The sequence below is a fragment of the Lolium perenne genome, chromosome 5 (genome assembly GCF_019359855.2).
Source record: "Lolium perenne isolate Kyuss_39 chromosome 5, Kyuss_2.0, whole genome shotgun sequence".
NCBI lineage: Eukaryota > Viridiplantae > Streptophyta > Magnoliopsida > Poales > Poaceae > Lolium > Lolium perenne.
This window is the reverse complement of record NC_067248.2, coordinates 161,694,417-161,713,540: the sequence shown is the minus strand read 5'-3', so window position 1 is coordinate 161,713,540 and position 19,124 is coordinate 161,694,417.

The following is a 19,124-nucleotide window of genomic DNA, read 5'->3' as shown; positions in this document are numbered from 1 at the left end:
CTTTCTTCTTCTTCGTCACGTCCCTCGAGCGAGACCTCCTCCGGATGCGCCTACATGCACCTCATCATTGCCAACTGAACGACATTATGGATGGCGAGTTGCTACAGGGCAAGCATGTGCTCCTTCTCCTCTTTGCGAGACGCCACATGCGCTTTCAGACACTACGGGAAAGAAGGACGCTGCCGTGCGACAATTCGCACGGCAAAGGGCCTTGTTTGCACGGCAAAGAAGTTGCCGTGCGTGGACGCACGGCAAAGACCGCCCGGCAAAGCTTCCGACGGCAACGGCACCATTGCCGTGCGCGTCGACAATTTGCACGGTAAAGGCCTTTGCCGTGCGCGCGCTGGGCTGCCGTGCGCGCTGACTTTGCCGTGCGGACCAGGATTTGCCGTGCGCGCTACCATTGCCGTGCGGCCTGCTCTTTGCCGTGCGTGCAGTCGTCGCCGTGCGTGCGAGCTGTGCCGTGCGCCAATCTTTGCCGTGCGCCAGCATGCCAGGCCGCACGGCAAAGTCCCCTACAGGCACGCCCCACAGGGCTCCCAGGTCTACAGGCTGTCGCCACGTGGTGCCTTTGCCGTGCGTGTGCACACGGCAAAGAGACCAAAAGTCCTTTGCCGTGTGCACACACACGGCAAAGGCCCCTGCATTTTTCTTTTTTTGCTGTTTTTCAATTATCCCTGCATTTCAAATATTGCATTTCACAAATATAGCATATATAACATATATATCAACATATGATCACCAAACACATCAACAACACCACAAATACATCGAGCACACATAGTTCATGCATACAATCCGTTACATAGAGTCCACATCGAGCACATGCATAGCAATGTCCATTATTACAATCCATAACAAGTGCGAACAATCCATTACAACGATGACAAGTGCACGACGAACACATCAACAACACCACAAATACATCGAGCACACATAGTTCATGCATACAATCTGTTACATAGAGTCCACATCGAGCACATGCATAGCAATGTCCATTATTACAATCCATAACAAGTGCGAACAATCCATTACAACGACGTCATTGCCTTGTGACATATAATCTATAAGCAGGTTGATGGAATGAACATTTGCATTTGCATATTGAACACTTGAACAAGTACAAGTAGCGGGTTGGGCACAAGTGTAGGAGGACTCACCGCGGTTCATGCTCCGGATGATGTTCATGTTGTTGACGGTGATAGGTGTCCCCGGGGTCTGAGTGGACGGTGGCGGCATCCACGGCATGGAGTAAGGTGGAGCAGCAGGAAGACTCCCTGGTGGAGAAGTCAGAACCGTCTGGCTCATCAGCCAGCTCATCTGTGCCTGCTGCTGCTGCATCATCTGCTGCTGCTGTTGCATCTGCTGCATCATCTGTGTCTGCTGCTGCTGGTACTCCAGAATCTGCTGCTCCATCTGCGCCCTTTGCTCCTGGGCCGCCTGCTCCTTCGCTGCCATCTCCTCCTACGTTGTGTTGCCGCGATGTCATTAACATTTCAATGGAAAGCATGTAAAGGAAATGTAGAGGCCCGAGGAAGAACATACCCGTAACTGCTCGACAGCTAGATCCGAAGCCCGTGGCCGGGGCTCTACCTCAGGCTGGCCTCTCTTACGACCACGACGGATCTGGCGGAGAGAGGGAACCTTCGCTGGGTCGATGCAACCGTCACCAAACCATAGGAGGCCATGCTTCAAGCCTTCTCCCGCAAGCACCGCGACCTCAGGGTCAAAGTCCTCGGCCTCTGGGTTGGCGTCATCACCGTACTTCTGCTTGAACTTGGAGACATACGACGTGCACTGGGTCTCAGATTGCGGGTTAACCCACATGGACCCCGTCTCAGGATCAGGCGTCTTCCTTTGCTTCATCTTCTTTAGCACGGCAAAGACGTTAGGCTTCGCTCCTGTCCTGACTTCCTGCAAAAGAGAACATGTAATTGAGTGAAGTGGCACACCCTTGCGGAGTTAACAAATATATAACATGAATTCAAAGAATGAAGGAACCATTAATTTGCTCACCTCCTTTTGCAGGTGAAGAGAGATGGGGATGCTGCCTTGGATATGCGATCCACCTCGCATCTCTGCCCGCTTCTTCTTGCCCTCCTCGTGCTTCTTGAGGTACTGGGGGCTCCTGGTCCTCCTCACCCCCCTCCTCCTCCTGGTCCTCCCCACCCCCCTCCTCCTCCTGGTCCTTCCCACCCCCGTGGTGCTCCTGGTCCTCCTCCTCATCATCATCATTGGCTGCGGGAGGGGGGCTAGGACTAGGAGTGAGTACCCGCGTCGCATTCTTCCTACGCGGCCGCCCTGTGGGAGCGACAGGAGGGGGGCTAGGAGGGGGGGTAGTAGCTCGGCCCCGCCTCGAAGTCCCTACACCTACCAAGTCCTTGAGCTTCTTTTTAAGACCGCCACCCCTTTTTTTTGGCGGCATGCTTCAATCACCTGCAAACACAAATGAAGAGAGTGGTTTATTAGTACGCAATATTGTAAAGAGATAAATATTAGTGAAAGCAACAGAAATATAAGTAGATGAACATTAATGAAAGCAACAATAATGCAAAAGGATGAACATTAATTAGTGGAAGCAACAAATAGCTAGCATAGAGTTCTCTCAAACATAGCACGGAGTTCTTACAAATAACCTAGCTAGACAATCACTATTACACAGAGTTATTACAAATAGGCTAGCCTCACAATTACTACTACATAGATCAGTAGCCTGTGTCGCCATCTGTGATTGGACCGCGTGTCTCCTCATCGTCATCAGGCTCGGCAAACCAATAATCATCAATGAAACCTGGAGGTGGTCCATCTGCATGGAGGTCAATCCCTGCTCTGAACGCCTCGAGCAAACTCAGGTCTTCCGGGGCACAAACATCCTCAGCTTCATCTTCTGCATTGTCCCCATCCATGCCCGCATCTTCTTGTTCATTGTCTACGACCATGTCATCGATAGTCGGCAAGGCGATTATGAAATGCCCGGGGAGCCCTTCTTCCTGATAGAACTCGACACTCTTTGCTGAGGGGTCTACGCGGCGGTAATCGTCCTTGTTTGGCGGGGGCGGCCTATTGCGTGAAGGCACCGTCATCACAACATCCCATCCATGTAGACGTTTTGTCGGGTTTCTGCACGCGTACGGGAGATAGAATACTTGAAAGGCCTGGGTAGCCAAGATGTACACATCCTCTCCCTTATAAACAGAGTTCCTTTCAACTTCGACCAACCCAATTTCAGGATCCCGTCTCACCCGACGTGGGTCAAACCAATGACATTTGAAGACGACGGGATTTAGCCCTTTCTGAAACCCGTAATTCAGCTCGTATATATCCTCGACTCTTCCATAGTAATGGAGCCCATCGTCACCTTGACATACCACCCCGCTATTTATTGTCTTCGCGTTGGGCCGGCTTGTTGTGTATTTATGGGTCTGAAAGCGATACCCGTTCACGTCATAGGAGTTGAACGCTTCGAGGGAATGGTCAAAGCCCCTAGCAATTTTTCTTAGCTCTGACTTCATCTCTTTGTCAGTTCTTGCCTACAAGTTTAGCACGAGAAGTTTAGAACGAGAAATGACCGATAAATGTCGGAAGTGCTAGCTAATTTGGATAGAAAAGTACCAAATTACAGAACCAGCTACTAAAACCGAAACCGCCGCCCTTATCGAAAATTTGCTTGGATTCTTCTGGGGTAGGCTCCCTGTGGGTATTCTTCCAATGTATAGCCTTAAATTGCCTATACCGATGAAAAGAGGAAGAGTTAGCCACGAAAATACGAGTGAATGTTTGCGAATAACTAAATGGTTCGCACTTACTCGATGTACGGCTTCACTTCGACCATGGTGTTCAAGACATACGAGTGGATCAAGGTCCGCTCCTGCCGGTCCGTTCTGTATGGCTTCGAGCCACTTGACTTGCCACCAAGCCCCACGAAGATGCTAAGCTTGGGTACTTCTTCATTGTTGGCGGCATTGTAACGGAGGACCGGGTTGTGCTCTGTGGGAATGTTGGGATCATAGTGCTTAGTGGTGAAGTTTGCCACCTCCACGTTCAGGACTGCCTCGGCTATGGATGCTTCGATCATGCATTTATTGCCAGTCATTTGACGAAGCTTTTGTGTTTCTCTCTCGGTACCAAACTGCCAACGGCCCCAATTCGGCCCCCCCCTTTAAGCATTCCTCCGCGAGGTGCAGGATCATATGTTGCATCGGATTAAAGAACCCTGGAGGAAAGATCTTCTCTAGATCGCAAAGCAACACGGGTGCCTCTTCATCCAGCTTCTCAATCACTTTAGTGTCTAACTCCCTAGCACAAATCTGGCGGAAGAAAAAACTCAACCTCGCTAGCACTCGCCAAGTATTCTCAGGGACATAGCCTCGAATCATCACCGGCATTATCCGCTCAAGCCATATGTGGTAGTCATGACTCTTCAGTCCTTGTACTCGCAACGTTTCAATGTTCAGACCCCTCATCCAGTTGGCTGCGAACCCATCAGGGAAAAACAAGGAGTCCTTCATCCATTGGAAGACCTCCCTTTTTTGGGCCTTTGTGAGGCAGAACGGAGCGTGTGGCTTAGTCCAAGATTTTTTTGGCACCATGAGGTGGCTGCATGTTCAACTCCGGCCTATCGCACCACATTTCTTGATCAATTCGAGCCTTTATGTGTAGGGATTCGTTGCATAGAAAACAAAAATTTTCCTACCGCGAGAACGCAATCCAAGCCAAGATGAAATCTAGAAGACGGGAGCAACGAGGGGATGATCAAGACTCACCCTTGAAGATTTCCGAAGCCTATAAGAGTAGGCTCTTATTGCTGCGGTAGACGATCACTTGCCGCTTGCAAAAGCGCGTAGAAGATCTTGATCACGGTGCCACGATCGGGCAGCACCTCCGTACTCGGTCACACGTACGGTGTTGATGACGACGTCCTTCTCCCCATTCCAGCGGGCAGCGGAAGTAGTAGATCCTCCTCGGAATCCCAGCAGCACGACGGCGTGGTGGCGGTGGTGGTGGAGATCTCCGACAGAGCTTCGTCTAAGCTATGTGGGAGAGAGAGGTAGGAGGGAACCGCTAGGGTTTGGGAGAGGGGGCGCCGGCTAGGGCAGCCTTGAGGGGTGCGGCCATGGTGGTGTTGTGGTGGCCGGCCAGCCCCTCTCCTCCCGTCTTTATATAGGTGGAAGCCCCAAGGTTTAGGTCAAAGTGTCCGAATAAGACCCCAACAAAAAACCTTCCATGTGACCAAACCTAGGGGGAGTGGGACTCCCCCCTTTCCTTGGTGGGGTGGCCGGTCACCATGGTGGGGAGTCCACTTGGGACTCCTCCTCCCTTAGGCTGGCCGGCCAAGGTGGGTGGAGTCCCTCTGGGACTCCACCTTCCATCCTTATTTCTTCCGGACTCTTCTAGAACCTTCTAGAACCTTCCAGAGAAAATACCGGATCATTTTCAAACCTAGAAAATGACTTCCTATATATGAATCTTATTCTCCGGACCATTCCGGAACTCCTCGTGATGTCCTGGATCCCATCCGAGACTCCGAACAAAACTTCGAACTCCATTCCATATCTACTTAAACGATATCAAACTTTAAGTGTGTCACCCTACGGTTCGTGAACTATGTAGACATGGTTGAGACTTCTCTCCGACCAATAACCAATAGCGGGATCTGGAGATCCATAATGGCTCCCACATATTCAATGATGACTTAGTGATCGAATGAACCATTCACATACGATACCAATTCCCTTTGTCACGCGATATTTTACTTGTCCGAGGTTTGATCATCGGTATCACTCTATACCTTGTTCAACCTCGTCTCCTGACAAGTACTCTTTACTCGTACCGTGGTATGTGGTCTCTTATGAACTTATTCATATGCTTGCAAGACATTAGACGACATTCCACTGAGAGGGCCCAGAGTATATCTATCCGTCATCGGGATGGACAAATCCCACTGTTGATCCATATGCCTCAACTCATACTTTCCGGACACTTAATCCCACCTTTATAACCACCCATTTACGCAGTGGCGTTTGATGTAATCAAAGTACCTTTCCGGTATAAGTGATTTACATGATCTCATGGTCATAAGGACTAGGTAACTATGTATCGAAAGCTTATAGCAAATAACTTAATGACGTGATCTTATGCTACGCTTAATTGGGTGTTTTCCATTACATCATTCACATAATGACATAACTTTGTTATTAATAACATCCAATGTTCATGATCATGAAACTATGATCATCTATTAATCAACAAGCTAGTTATACAAGAGGCTTACTAGGGACTCCTTGTTGTTCACATAACACACATGTATCAATATTTCGGTTAATACAATTATAGCATGGTATGTAAACATTATCATAAACTTAAAGATATATTATAATAACCATTTTATTATTGCCTCTTGGGCATATCTCCAACAGTCTCCCACTTGCACTAGAGTCAATAATCTAGTTTACATTTGTAGAGATATAACACCTTGGCCTTCCGGTGCTTTATCATGTTTTGCTCACGGGAGAAGTTTTAGTCAACGGATCTGACATGCTCAGAAATGTATGTATTTTGCAATTCATTTGCGTCTCAACGCATCACTCATTTTCTAAATGAGTCGGCATTAAATATGTTTGGTCTTCTGGTGGAACCTTAATTCCGCGGTCTGAAATATGTCACTAATATTGTCATACATAATATAGCTTCAAAGTTCTGACACTATCGGAACTACACCAAGTTCTCAAAGAACTTCTTGACTTTAACATCCTCAATCATTGTCAAAACAATGACAAACTCTGCCTTCTTTTGTAGAATCCGTCACAATATTTAGAACTCTTCTAAATCTAGCATTGTGCTACCTTTTAAACAACACTTAGCCTAATTTGAGATTGAAATTTTATTTTTATATGTGACAAAACCAATATCGGTGCAACACCTTACAGCGATTTGTTTGTCATTTCTCCATACAAAACTATTTATATATCCTTGGTTCTTCTAAAGTACACAGGGATATTCTTACTGTTTGTTCAATGATCATCACATGAATCATTCTGGTATATGCTCCTAACATTTTAGAGCACAGGACATCTGATTGTGTACATATTAATTATGATCTAGATCACTCATGTGTTTTTACTCATTGAGTGTCAGATACACTCAAGTTTTGTTAAAACTTCACATGACAAGAACATTTTCTTAATATTTCTATATTGAACTACTTCAATATCCTTTCTATGTACTTTGACTTAAACTTATTATGTGTTTCAATCTATCTTCATAGATCTTGACACTAAATATGTTTCAGTCCATATCCTTTCATTGAAGTTAATTCTCAATGAAACCTTTTATAATCAAGTATATAATTACATCATTTATAACCAACTATATGTATCTACATAAAGTATTATAAATATGTCTCAGCGCTTGATACGTCTCCGACGTATCGATAATTTCTTATGTTCCATGCCACATTATTGATGATATCTACATGTTTTATGCACACTTTATGTCATATTCGTGCATTTTCTGGAACTAACCTATTAACAAGATGCCGAAGTGCCGCTTGTTGTCATTCTGCTGTTTTTGGTTTCAGAAATCCTAGTAAAGAAATATTCTCGGAATTGGACGAAATCAACGCCCAGGTTCCTATTTTGCCCGGAAGCATCCAGAACACACGAGAACCGCCAGAGAGGGGGCACAGGCCCACCAAACCCTAGGCCGGCGCGGCCAAGGGTAGTGTCGGCGCCCCTTCGACCTTCTGACGCCGCCTCTTCACCTATATAAAGCCCCTGGACCTAAAACCTCGATACGGAAAAGCCACGGTACGAGAAACCTTCCAGAGCCGCCGCCATCGCGAAGCCAAGATCTGGGGGACAGGAGTCTCTGTTCCGGCACGCCGCCGGGACGGGGAAGTGCCCCCGGAAGGCTCCTCTATCGACACCACCACCATCTCCATCAACGCTGCTGTCTCCCATGAGGAGGGAGTAGTTCTCCATCGAGGCTCGGGGCTGTACCGGTAGCTATGTGGTTCATCTCTCTCCTATGTACTTCAATACAATAATCTCATGAGCTGCCTTACATGATTGAGATTCATATGATGATGCTTGTAATCTAGATGTCGTTATGCTAGTCAAGTGAATTTTACTTATGTGATCTCCGGAGACTCCTTGTCCCACGTGTGTAAAGGTGACAGTGTGTGCACCGTGTGGGTCTCTTAGGCTATATTTCACAGAATACTTATTCACTGTTATGAATGGCATAGTGAAGTGCTTATTTATATCTCTTTATGATTGCAATGTGTTTTGTATCACAATTTATCTGCATGCTACTCTAGTGATGTTATTAAAGTAGTTTTATTCCTCCTGCACGGTGTAATGGTGACAGTGTGTGCATCCGTGTTAGTACTTGGCGTAGGCTATGATTATGATCTCTTGTAGATTATGAAGTTAACTATTGCTATGATGGAATTGATGTGATCTATTCCTCCTACATAGTGTGAAGGTGACAGTGTGCATGCTATGTTAGTACTTGGTTTAGTCGTATTGATCTTTCATGCACTCTAAGGTTATTTAAATATGAACATTGAATTGTGGAGCTTGTTAACTCCGGCATTGAGGGTTCGTGTAATCCTACGCAATGGTGTTCATCATCCAACAAGAGTGTAGAGTATGCATTTATCTATTCTGTTATGTGATCAATGTTGAGAGTGTCCACTAGTGAAAGTATGATCCCTAGGCCTTGTTCCTAAATACTGCTATCGCTGCTTGTTTACTGTTTTACTGTGTTACTACTGTTGCGTTACTACTGCTTGTTTACTGTCCTGGGCAAAGCACTTTTCTGGTGCCGTTGCTACTGCTTATTCATACCAGCTGTATTTCACTATCTCTTCGCCGAACTAGTGCACCTATTAGGTGTGTTGGGGACACAAGAGACTTCTTGCTTTGTGGTTGCAGGGTTGCATGAGAGGGATATCTTTGACCTCTTCCTCCCTGAGTTCGATAAACCTTGGGTGATCCACTTAAGGGAAAACTTGCTGCTGTTCTACAAACCTCTGCTCTTGGAGGCCCAACACTGTCTACAGGAAAAGGAGGGGGCGTAGACATCAAGCTATTTTCTGGCGCCGTTGCCGGGGAGGAAAGGTAAAAGGCACTCATACTCCGGTCCCAGGTAAGTACTCTTCTGGCGCCATTGTGTTTGTGCTCGAAGCTATTTCCTTTAGATCCTGCAATTGCAACTTTTTGTTTCTTGTTTACACTAGTTAGGCATAATGGAAAACAACAAAAATATGAGAGATCTTTATGAACTTTATCTTGAATTAGGACATGATGTGTTTGAAGAGAGAATTAAAAAACCGATGGAACTTTATATGCATGCTAATGGGAATGTTATTAATATGAATGCTTTGAACACTATTGTTGCTAATGCTATGGAAAATTCTAAGCTTGGGGAAGCTGGTTTTGATGAGCATGATCTTTTTAGTCCCCCAAGCATTGAGGAGTAAATTTACTTTGATGATACTTTACCTCCTATTTATGATGATTATAATGATAGTGGTCTTTTGGTGCCACCTACTATGGAGAGTACATTTTATGATGATTATACTATGCCTCCTACACTTGATGAGAATAATAATGATAGCTACTTTGTTTTTGCTCCCACTACAACTACTAAAATTGATTATGCTTATGTGGAGAGTAATAATTTTATGCATGAGACTCATGATAAGAATGCTTTATGTGATAGATATATTGTTGAGTTTGCTCATGATGCTACTGAAAGTTATTATGAGAGAGGAAAATATGGTTGTAGAAATCTTCATGTTACTAAAATGCCTCTCTATGTGCTGAAATTTTTGAAGCTACACTTGTTCTATCTTCCTATGCTTGTTACTTTGCTCTTCATGAACTTGTTTATTTACAAGATTCCTATGCATAGGAAGCATGTTAGACTTAAATATGTTTTGAATTTGCCTCTTGATGCTCTCTTTTGCTTCAAATACTATTTCTTGCGAGTGCATCATTAAAACTGCTGAGCCCATCTTAATGGCTATAAAGAAAGAACTTCTTGGGAGATAACCCATGTGTTTATTTTACTACAGTACTTTGTTTTATATTTGTGTCTTGGAAGTTGTTTACTACTGTAGCAAACTCTCCTTATCTTAGTTTTGTGTTTTGTTGTGCCAAGTAAAGTCGTTGATAGTAAGGTTCATACTAGATTTGGATTACTGCGCAGAAACAGATTTCTTTGCTGTCACGAATCTGGGCCTAATTCTCTGTAGGTAACTCAGAAAATTATGCCAATTTACGTGAGTGATCCTCAGATATGTACGCAACTTTCATTAAATTTGAGAATTTTCATTTTAGCAAGTCTGGTGCCCCTTTAAAATTCGTCTTTACGGACTGTTCTGTTTTGACAGATTCTGCCTTTTATTTCGCATTGCCTCTTTTGCTATGTGGGATGGATTTCTTTGTTCCATTGACTTCCAGTAGCTTTGGGCAATGTCCAGAAGTGTTAAGAATGATTGTGTCACCTCTGAATATGTGAATTTTTGATTATGCACTAACCCTCTAATGAGTTGTTCTAAGTTTGGTGTGGAGGAAGTTTTCAAGGGTCAAGAGAGGAGGATGATATACTATGATCAAGAAGAGTGAAAAGTCTAAGCTTGGGGATGCCCCGGTAGTTCACCCCTGCATATTTCGAGAAGACTCAAGCGTCTAAGCTTGGGGATGCCCAAGGCATCCCCTTCTTCATCGACAACATTATCAGGTTCCTCCCCTGAAACTATATTTTTATTCCATCACATCTTATGTACTTTACTTGGAGCGTCTGTATGTTTTTTGTTTTTGTTTTTGTTTGAATAAATGCTTGTGTGGGAGAGAGACACGCTCGGCTGTTGCATATGGACAAGTATGTCCTTAGTTTCTACTCATAGTATTCATGGCGAAGTTTCTTCTTCGTTAAATTGTTATATGGTTGGAATTGGAAAATGATACATGTAGTAATTGCTAAAATGTCTTGGGTAATGTGATACTTGCCAATTGGTGTGCTCATGTTTAAGCTCTTGCATCATATACTTTGCACCCATTAATGAAGAAATACATAGAGCATGCTAAAATTTGGTTTGCATATTTGGTCTCTCTAAAGTCTAGATAATTTCTAGTATTGAGTTTGAACAACAAGGAAGACGGTGTAGAGTCTTATAATGTTTTCAATATGTCTTTTATGTGAGTTTTGCTGCACCGCTTCATCCTTGTGTTTGTTTCAAATAGCCTTGCTAGCCTAAACCTTGTATTGAGAGGGAATACTTCTCATGCATCCAAAATACTTGAGCCAACCACTATGCCATTTGTGTCCACCATACCTACCTACTACATGGTATTTCTCCGCCATTCCAAAGTAAATTGCTTGAGTGCTACCTTTAAAATTCCATCATTCGCCTTTACAATATATAGCTCATGGGACAAATAGCTTAAAAACTATTGTGGTATTGAATATGTACTTATGCACTTTATCTCTTATTAAGTTGCTTGTTGTGCGATAACCATGTTTCTGGGGACGCCATCAACTATTCTTTGTTGAATATCATGTGAGTTGCTATGCATGTCCGTCTTGTCTGAAGTAAGAGAGATCTACCACCTTAATGGTTGGAGCATACATATTGTTAGAGAAGAACATTGGGCCGCTAACTAAAGCCATGATTCATGGTGAAAGTTTCAGTTTTGGACATATATCCTCAATCTCATATGAGAATAATAATTGTTGCCACATGCTTATGCATTAAAGAGGAGTCCATTATCTGTTGTCCATGTTGTCCCGGTATGGATGTCTAAGTTGAGAATAATCAAAAGTGAGAAATCCAAAATGCGAGCTTTCTCCTTAGACCTTTGTACAGGCGCATGGAGGTACTCCATTGTGACACTTGGTTAAAACATGTGTATTGCGATGATCCGGTAGTCCAAGCTAATTAGGACAAGGTGCGGGCACTATTAGTATACTATGCATGAGGCTTGCAACTTGTAAGATATAATTTACATAACTCATATGCTTTATTACTACCGTTGACAAAATTGTTTCATGTTTTCAAAATAAAAGCTCTAGCACAAATATAGCAATCGATGCTTTCCTCTTTGAAGGACCTTTCTTTTACTTTTAATGTTGAGTCAGTTCACCTATTTCTCTCCACCCCAAGAAGCAAACACTTGTGTGAACTGTGCATTGATTCCTACATACTTGCATATTGCACTTATTATATTACTCTATGTTGACGATTATCCATGAGATATACATGTTATAAGTTGAAAGCAACCGCTGAAACTTAATCTTCCTTTGTGTTGCTTCAATACCTTTACTTTGATTTATTGCTTTATGAGTTAACTCTTATGCAAGACTTATTGATGCTTGTCTTGAAGTGCTATTCATGAAAAGGCTTTGCTTTATGATTCACTTGTTTACTCATGTCATTACCATTGTTTTGATCGCTGATTGATTACATATGTTTACAAATAGTATGATCAAGGTTATGATGGCATGTCACTCCAGAAATTATCTTTGTTATCGTTTTACCTGCTCGGGACGAGCAGAACTAAGCTTGGGGATGCTGATACGTCTCCGACGTATCGATAATTTCTTATGTTCCATGCCACATTATTGATGATATCTACATGTTTTACGCACACTTTATGTCATATTCGTGCATTTTCTGGAACTAACCTATTAACAAGATGCCGAAGTGCCGATTCTTGTTCTGCTGTTTTTGGTTTCAGAAATCCTAGTAAAGAAATATTCTCGGAATTGGACGAAATCAACGCCCAGGTTCCTATTTTGCCCGGAAGCATCCAGAACACACGAGAACCGCCAGAGAGGGGGCACAGGCCCACCAAACCCTAGGCCGGCGCGGCCAAGGGGGGGGGGGGCGCCCCCCTATAGTGTCGGCGCCCCTTCGACCTTCTGACGCCGCCTCTTCACCTATATAAAGCCCCTGGACCTAAAACCTCGATACGGAAAAGCCACGGTACGAGAAACCTTCCAGAGCCACCGCCATCGCGAAGCCAAGATCTGGGGGACAGGAGTCTCTGTTCTGGCACGCCGCCGGGACGGGGAAGTGCCCCCGGAAGGCTCCTCCATCGATACCACCGCCATCTCCATCAACGCTGCTGTCTCCCATGAGGAGGGAGTAGTTCTCCATCGAGGCTCGGGGCTGTACCGGTAGCTATGTGGTTCATCTCTCTCCTATGTACTTCAATACAATAATCTCATGAGCTGCCTTACATGATTGAGATTCATATGATGATGCTTGTAATCTAGATGTCGTTATGCTAGTCAAGTGAATTTTACTTATGTGATCTCCGGAGACTCCTTGTCCCACGTGTGTAAAGGTGACAGTGTGTGCACCGTGTGGGTCTCTTAGGCTATATTTCACAGAATACTTATTCACTGTTATGAATGGCATGGTGAAGTGCTTATTTATATCTCTTTATGATTGCAATGTGTTTTGTATCACAATTTATCTGCATGCTACTCTAGTGATGTTATTAAAGTAGTTTTATTCCTCCTGCACGGTGTAATGGTGACAGTGTGTGCATCCGTGTTAGTACTTGGCGTAGGCTATGATTATGATCTCTTGTAGATTATGAAGTTAACTATTGCTATGATGGAATTGATGTGATCTATTCCTCCTACATAGTGTGAAGGTGACAGTGTGCATGCTATGTTAGTACTTGGTTTAGTCGTATTGACCTTTCATGCACTCTAAGGTTATTTAAATATGAACATTGAATTGTGGAGCTTGTTAACTCCGGCATTGAGGGTTCGTGTAATCCTACGCAATGGTGTTCATCATCCAACAAGAGTGTAGAGTATGCATTTATCTATTCTGTTATGTGATCAATGTTGAGAGTGTCCACTAGTGAAAGTATGATCCCTAGGCCTTGTTCCTAAATACTGCTATCGCTGCTTGTTTACTGTTTTACTGTGTTACTACTGCTGCGTTACTACTGCTTGTTTATCGTCACGGGCAAAGCACTTTTCTGGTGCCGTTGCTACTGCTTATTCATACCACCTGTATTTCACTATCTCTTCGCCGAACTAGTGCACCTATTAGGTGTGTTGGGGACACAAGAGACTTCTTGCTTTGTGGTTGCAGGGTTGCATGAGAGGGATATCTTTGACCTCTTCCTCCCTGAGTTCGATAAACCTTGGGTGATCCACTTAAGGGAAAACTTGCTGCTGTTCTACAAACCTCTGCTCTTGGAGGCCCAACACTGTCTACAGGAAAAGGAGGGGGCGTAGGCATCAGCGCTCCCACTTAATTTCTTGCAAATGCAAGCCTCTTCATCGTTTCTGATGAAATCAAAAACTCTTTGACTATTTCATCCGGTGAAGATTCCAACTCCGTGATACTCACTTCATCCAATTGAAGTTCGTTTACCTATCTAGTATTCCACAGACTAGCAAAACAATTGGTTGTATCTTGTATACACCTTTAATACACACTTCTGTCAAGTAATGTATTTTGCCATCGTACTATCATATCTCATGAAAGAAATATGTAGCGACTACTAGAATAATCCACATAGACTATAAGCATTGCTACGGAAGATCTAATCTTATCGTAGTCAACTCTTTGAACTTTGTCGTAAACAACTTTTCGACAAGTCGAGCTTATTCAATGATATTTCATCCAAGTCCATCAATTTTATAGATCCATTTACTTTCAAAAAGTATTTATCTATCTTGGATTGTATGGCGTATAGCCATTTTAACGGAGTCAGGGCCCATCATAACTTCTTTGTTTGTAGTTGGTTTATCATTGTTCAAAAACAATCCTTTGTTCACAAATCATTTATTTGATCACAAAGTAAACCATACCTACAAGGTTCAATAAGTACTTTGATCTCCATGACTATAACATTTTGTAGACATGAGAGCCATGATCGTCGTGGCCGCTTCCGGAACCAATTCCGATGCTGCGCTACTCTGATCATTATGCTCAGGTTCATAAACCTTATCGAGTTCTATTGTCCTCCCACTCAAATACTTCGCTAGAAACAATTTCTTGGAAATAAGTAAGAAACATCGACAAACACTTTTGTATTTGTTTTCATGGTGGAAGAATTCCCAATCAATTCTGTGGGATAACCAACAAAGACATTCGTCCGATTTTGGTTGTAAACTTATTTACTTTATGCTATGCATTCCAAAATTTAAGAAAGGACTATTAGGGTTCATACCCATGCCATAACTCGTATGGTGTCATTTCAACGGATCATGATGATGCTCTATTTAGTGTAAAAGCGGTAGCCACTAAAGCATAATCCACAAAAATATAATAGCATCAATATTTTATCTCATCATTGACCCAACAAGGTTTGGATACATCTCTCGGATACTCCATCATCACTATAATACTCCAAGAAACGTGAGTTGTAGAACAATTTCATAACTCTCTTAGATGTTCGCTAAAACTCGTAATTCAAATATTTCCACTATGATCCAATCATAGATATTTGACTTTTCTATTACGATGATTTCCACCTCATGCTGAAATTTATTTGAATCCATTCAAATTTTTCAAACTTCTTCCTTATCGAATATATCCACATATATATATACTCAATTCATTGTTGGAAGTTTTCATGAAGTAGAAGAATCTCCCGCACAACCTATGCCCAGTGAACCACATACATCATCATGTATTTTTCCACTAAGTTAGTTGCCCATTCAACTCTTGGCCTATGAACGGTATTTCAGTCATTCTCTTTAGAAAAGATTTGTGATAACCCACAAGTATAGGGGATCGCAGCAGTCTTCGCGGGTAGTAAAACCCAATTTATTGATTCGACACTAGGGGAGACAAAGAATACTTGAAAGCCTTAACAACGGAGTTGTCAATTCAGCTGCACCTGGAAACAGACTTGCTCGCAAGAGTTTATCAAGAGGTAACAGTTTTATAGCAGTAGCAGTAGTGAAATAACAGCAGCAGAGTAACAGAGACAGCAGTAGTGAATATAGTAAACAGCAGGATTAAAATACTGTAGGCACGGGGACGGATAACGGGCGTTGCATGGATGAGAGAAACTCATGTAACAATCAAGCAGGGCATTTGCAGATAATAATAAAACGGTGTCTAAGTACAAAGCAATCAATAGGCATGTGTTCCAATTATAGTCGTACGTGCTCGCAATGAGAAACTTGCACAACATCTTTTGTCCTACCAGCCGGTGGCAGCCGGGCCTCAAGGGAATCTACTGGATATTAAGGTACTCCTTTTAATAGAGTACCGGAGCAAAGCATTAACACTCCGTGAACACATGTGATCCTCACATCACTACCATCCCCTCCGGTTGTCCCGATTTCTGTCACTTCGGGGCCATTGGTTCCGGACAGCGACATGTGTATACAACTTGCAGGTAAGACCATAAACAATGAATATCATGATGAAACAATAACATGTTCAGATCTGAGATCATGGCACTCGGGCCCTAGTGACAAGCATTAAGCATAACAAGTTGCAACAATATCATCAAAGTACCAATTACGGACACTAGGCACTATGCCCTAACAATCTTACACTATTACATGACCAATCTCATCCAATCCCTACCATCCCCTTCAGCCTACAGCGGGGGAATTACTCACACATGGATGGGGGAAACATGGCTGGTTGATGTAGAGGCATCGGTGGTGATGGCGGCGATGATCTCCTCCAATTCCCTGTCCCGACGGAGTGCCAGAACGGAGACTTCTGGCTCCCGAGACGGAGTTTCACGATGTGGCGGCGTTCTGGAGGGTTTCTGGCGACTTCGACTTCTCCCCGTGCATTTTTAGGTCGAGGGCGATAAGTAGTCCGAAGGAGGGCATCGGGGGCCAGCCGAGGGGGCCACACGCTAGGGCCGCGCGCCCCCCTCCTGGGCCGCGCCGCCCTAGGGTGTGGGGCCCTCGGGCCTCCACCTGACTTGCCCTTCTGGCTCCGTGAGTTTTCTGGGAAAATAGGGCCTTCTGTCAAAATCCCGAGGTTTTTCCTGAAAGTTGGATTTCTGCACAAAAATGAGACACCAGAATAGTTCTGCTGAAAACAGCGTTAGTCCGTGTTAGTTGCATCCAAAATACACAAATTAGAGGCAAAACAATAGCAAAAGTGTTGGGGAAAGTGGATACGTTTTGGACGTATCAACCCCCCAAGCTTAGCTTATTGCTTGTCCTCAAGCAATTCAGTTAACAACTGAGCGATAAAAGAACTTTCACGAACACATTTGTTCATATGATGTAAATATTCTCATGCTATGGCTAACACTTTGGCAGTTCATAATAAGATACATGCAAATAAGATCATCTAATAGCTATGTCAATCATGGAAAGGTACCAACAATTAATAATAAGCATCATGAATCATGTATATAAGCAGGATTGCAATGTTCATAAATGAGTATGATAGAGTGGTATCTCGCTTGCCCATATTTGATCAGCAAAACATAAATGCTCAGGCACCTCTGAAGTTCATAGAAAGACTAGAAATAGTGATTGTCAAAGATAAAAGCATCAAAGTTATACCACAATCAATCATATTTTGAGACAAGCATATTATACTAAGAATGACAGTTGTGCTCTCAAGAAAGTGCTCAAAGAAAGGATGGAGACACAACATAAAAGTAAAAGATTGACCCTTCGCAGAGGGAAGCAGGGATTAACATGCGCTAGAGCTTTTCATTTGTAAAACAGGAGTAAAATTATTTTGAGAGGTGTTTGTTGTTGTCAACGAATGGTAATGGGTACACCAACTACCTCGCCAACCGGACTTTCAAGAGCGGCTCCCATGAATTATTTCATATTTATTTGGCACTCCTTCCAACCTTTCTTTGCAAAATTAAGTTGCTTACTGATGGATCAGAGCAAAACATGTCAAGAGAATTATTAATGAAGTTTGATTAATCGGGGCTGGGAACCCCATTGCCAGCTCTTTTTGCAAAATTATTGGATAAGCGGATGTGCCACTAGTCCATATGAAAATCCGTCAAGAGTAAATGACAAGGTTGAAAGTTAAACACCACATACTTCTTCATGAGCTTAAATGTTAACGCAAATTGAGAAACATTTTGAAGGTTTTAAAGGTAGCGCATGAGAATTTACTTGGAATGGTTTGAAATGCCATGCATAGGTATTTATGGTGGACACTCTAGAATAACTTGGTTTCATGTGTTTGGAGGCACGAGCAGCGTTCCCGCTCAGTACAAGTGAAGGCTAGCAAAAGACTAGGGAGCGACAAATCAAGAGAGCAGTAACTGTCATAATCATGCTTGCGGCCAAATAAATTAACTGAGGCATAAAAGTGATACCAGAACTCTGAAGCAATGTAAATCATTGAGGCTTAATTGACTCTTGTTCAGTCATATGCATGCGTGAGCATGTGCCAAGTTAATTCAAACGAATTATTCAGAGGAGGATACCACAATATCATACCTATCTATGAATAAAACAATGCAAGCAAACATCCATGACATGCTACTCATATTAATAAATTGGAGCTTAACATGAGAGATCATGAACTACTAGACTTCTTAAATGACATATACCTCACATGAACCAACCAAGCATGCTCACATGGATGAGTATATGTACAAAAATGAAAACAAATAGAGTTCATACCAGCCTCTCACCACAATCAGATTGTCGTAGATCGTCATTATTGCCTTTTCACTTGTGTAGCTTGGATAATATGAAATGAAAACCACGCTCCAGCCACCGAAGACCATTGAACTCATAAAGAACTTTACAAAACCAAAGAAGAACAGCAAATATTTTTGGTGTTTTCGAATTTGGAAACAAGAACAAAAGGAAACAAGCAAACAAAGCAAAATCTTTTTGGGTTTTCTTATAGCAAACTAGCAATAGCAAATAAAGCGGAACAAATGCAAGAAACTAAAGTAAACAAGTGGTGAAGAGAAACAACAGAAATATTTTTGGTCTTTTTGTGTTTTAGGAAAGAAACAAAGCAAGAACAAGAAAATGAAAACTAAAAGAAACACATAAAAGCAGGATGACAGAAATCTGCCAAAACTTGACAGCAGTACAGAAATCGATTTTTACAAAAATCTTACGTTGCTCAGCTCGAAAAGTGTTCAACTAATGAAAGTTAGATAACAACC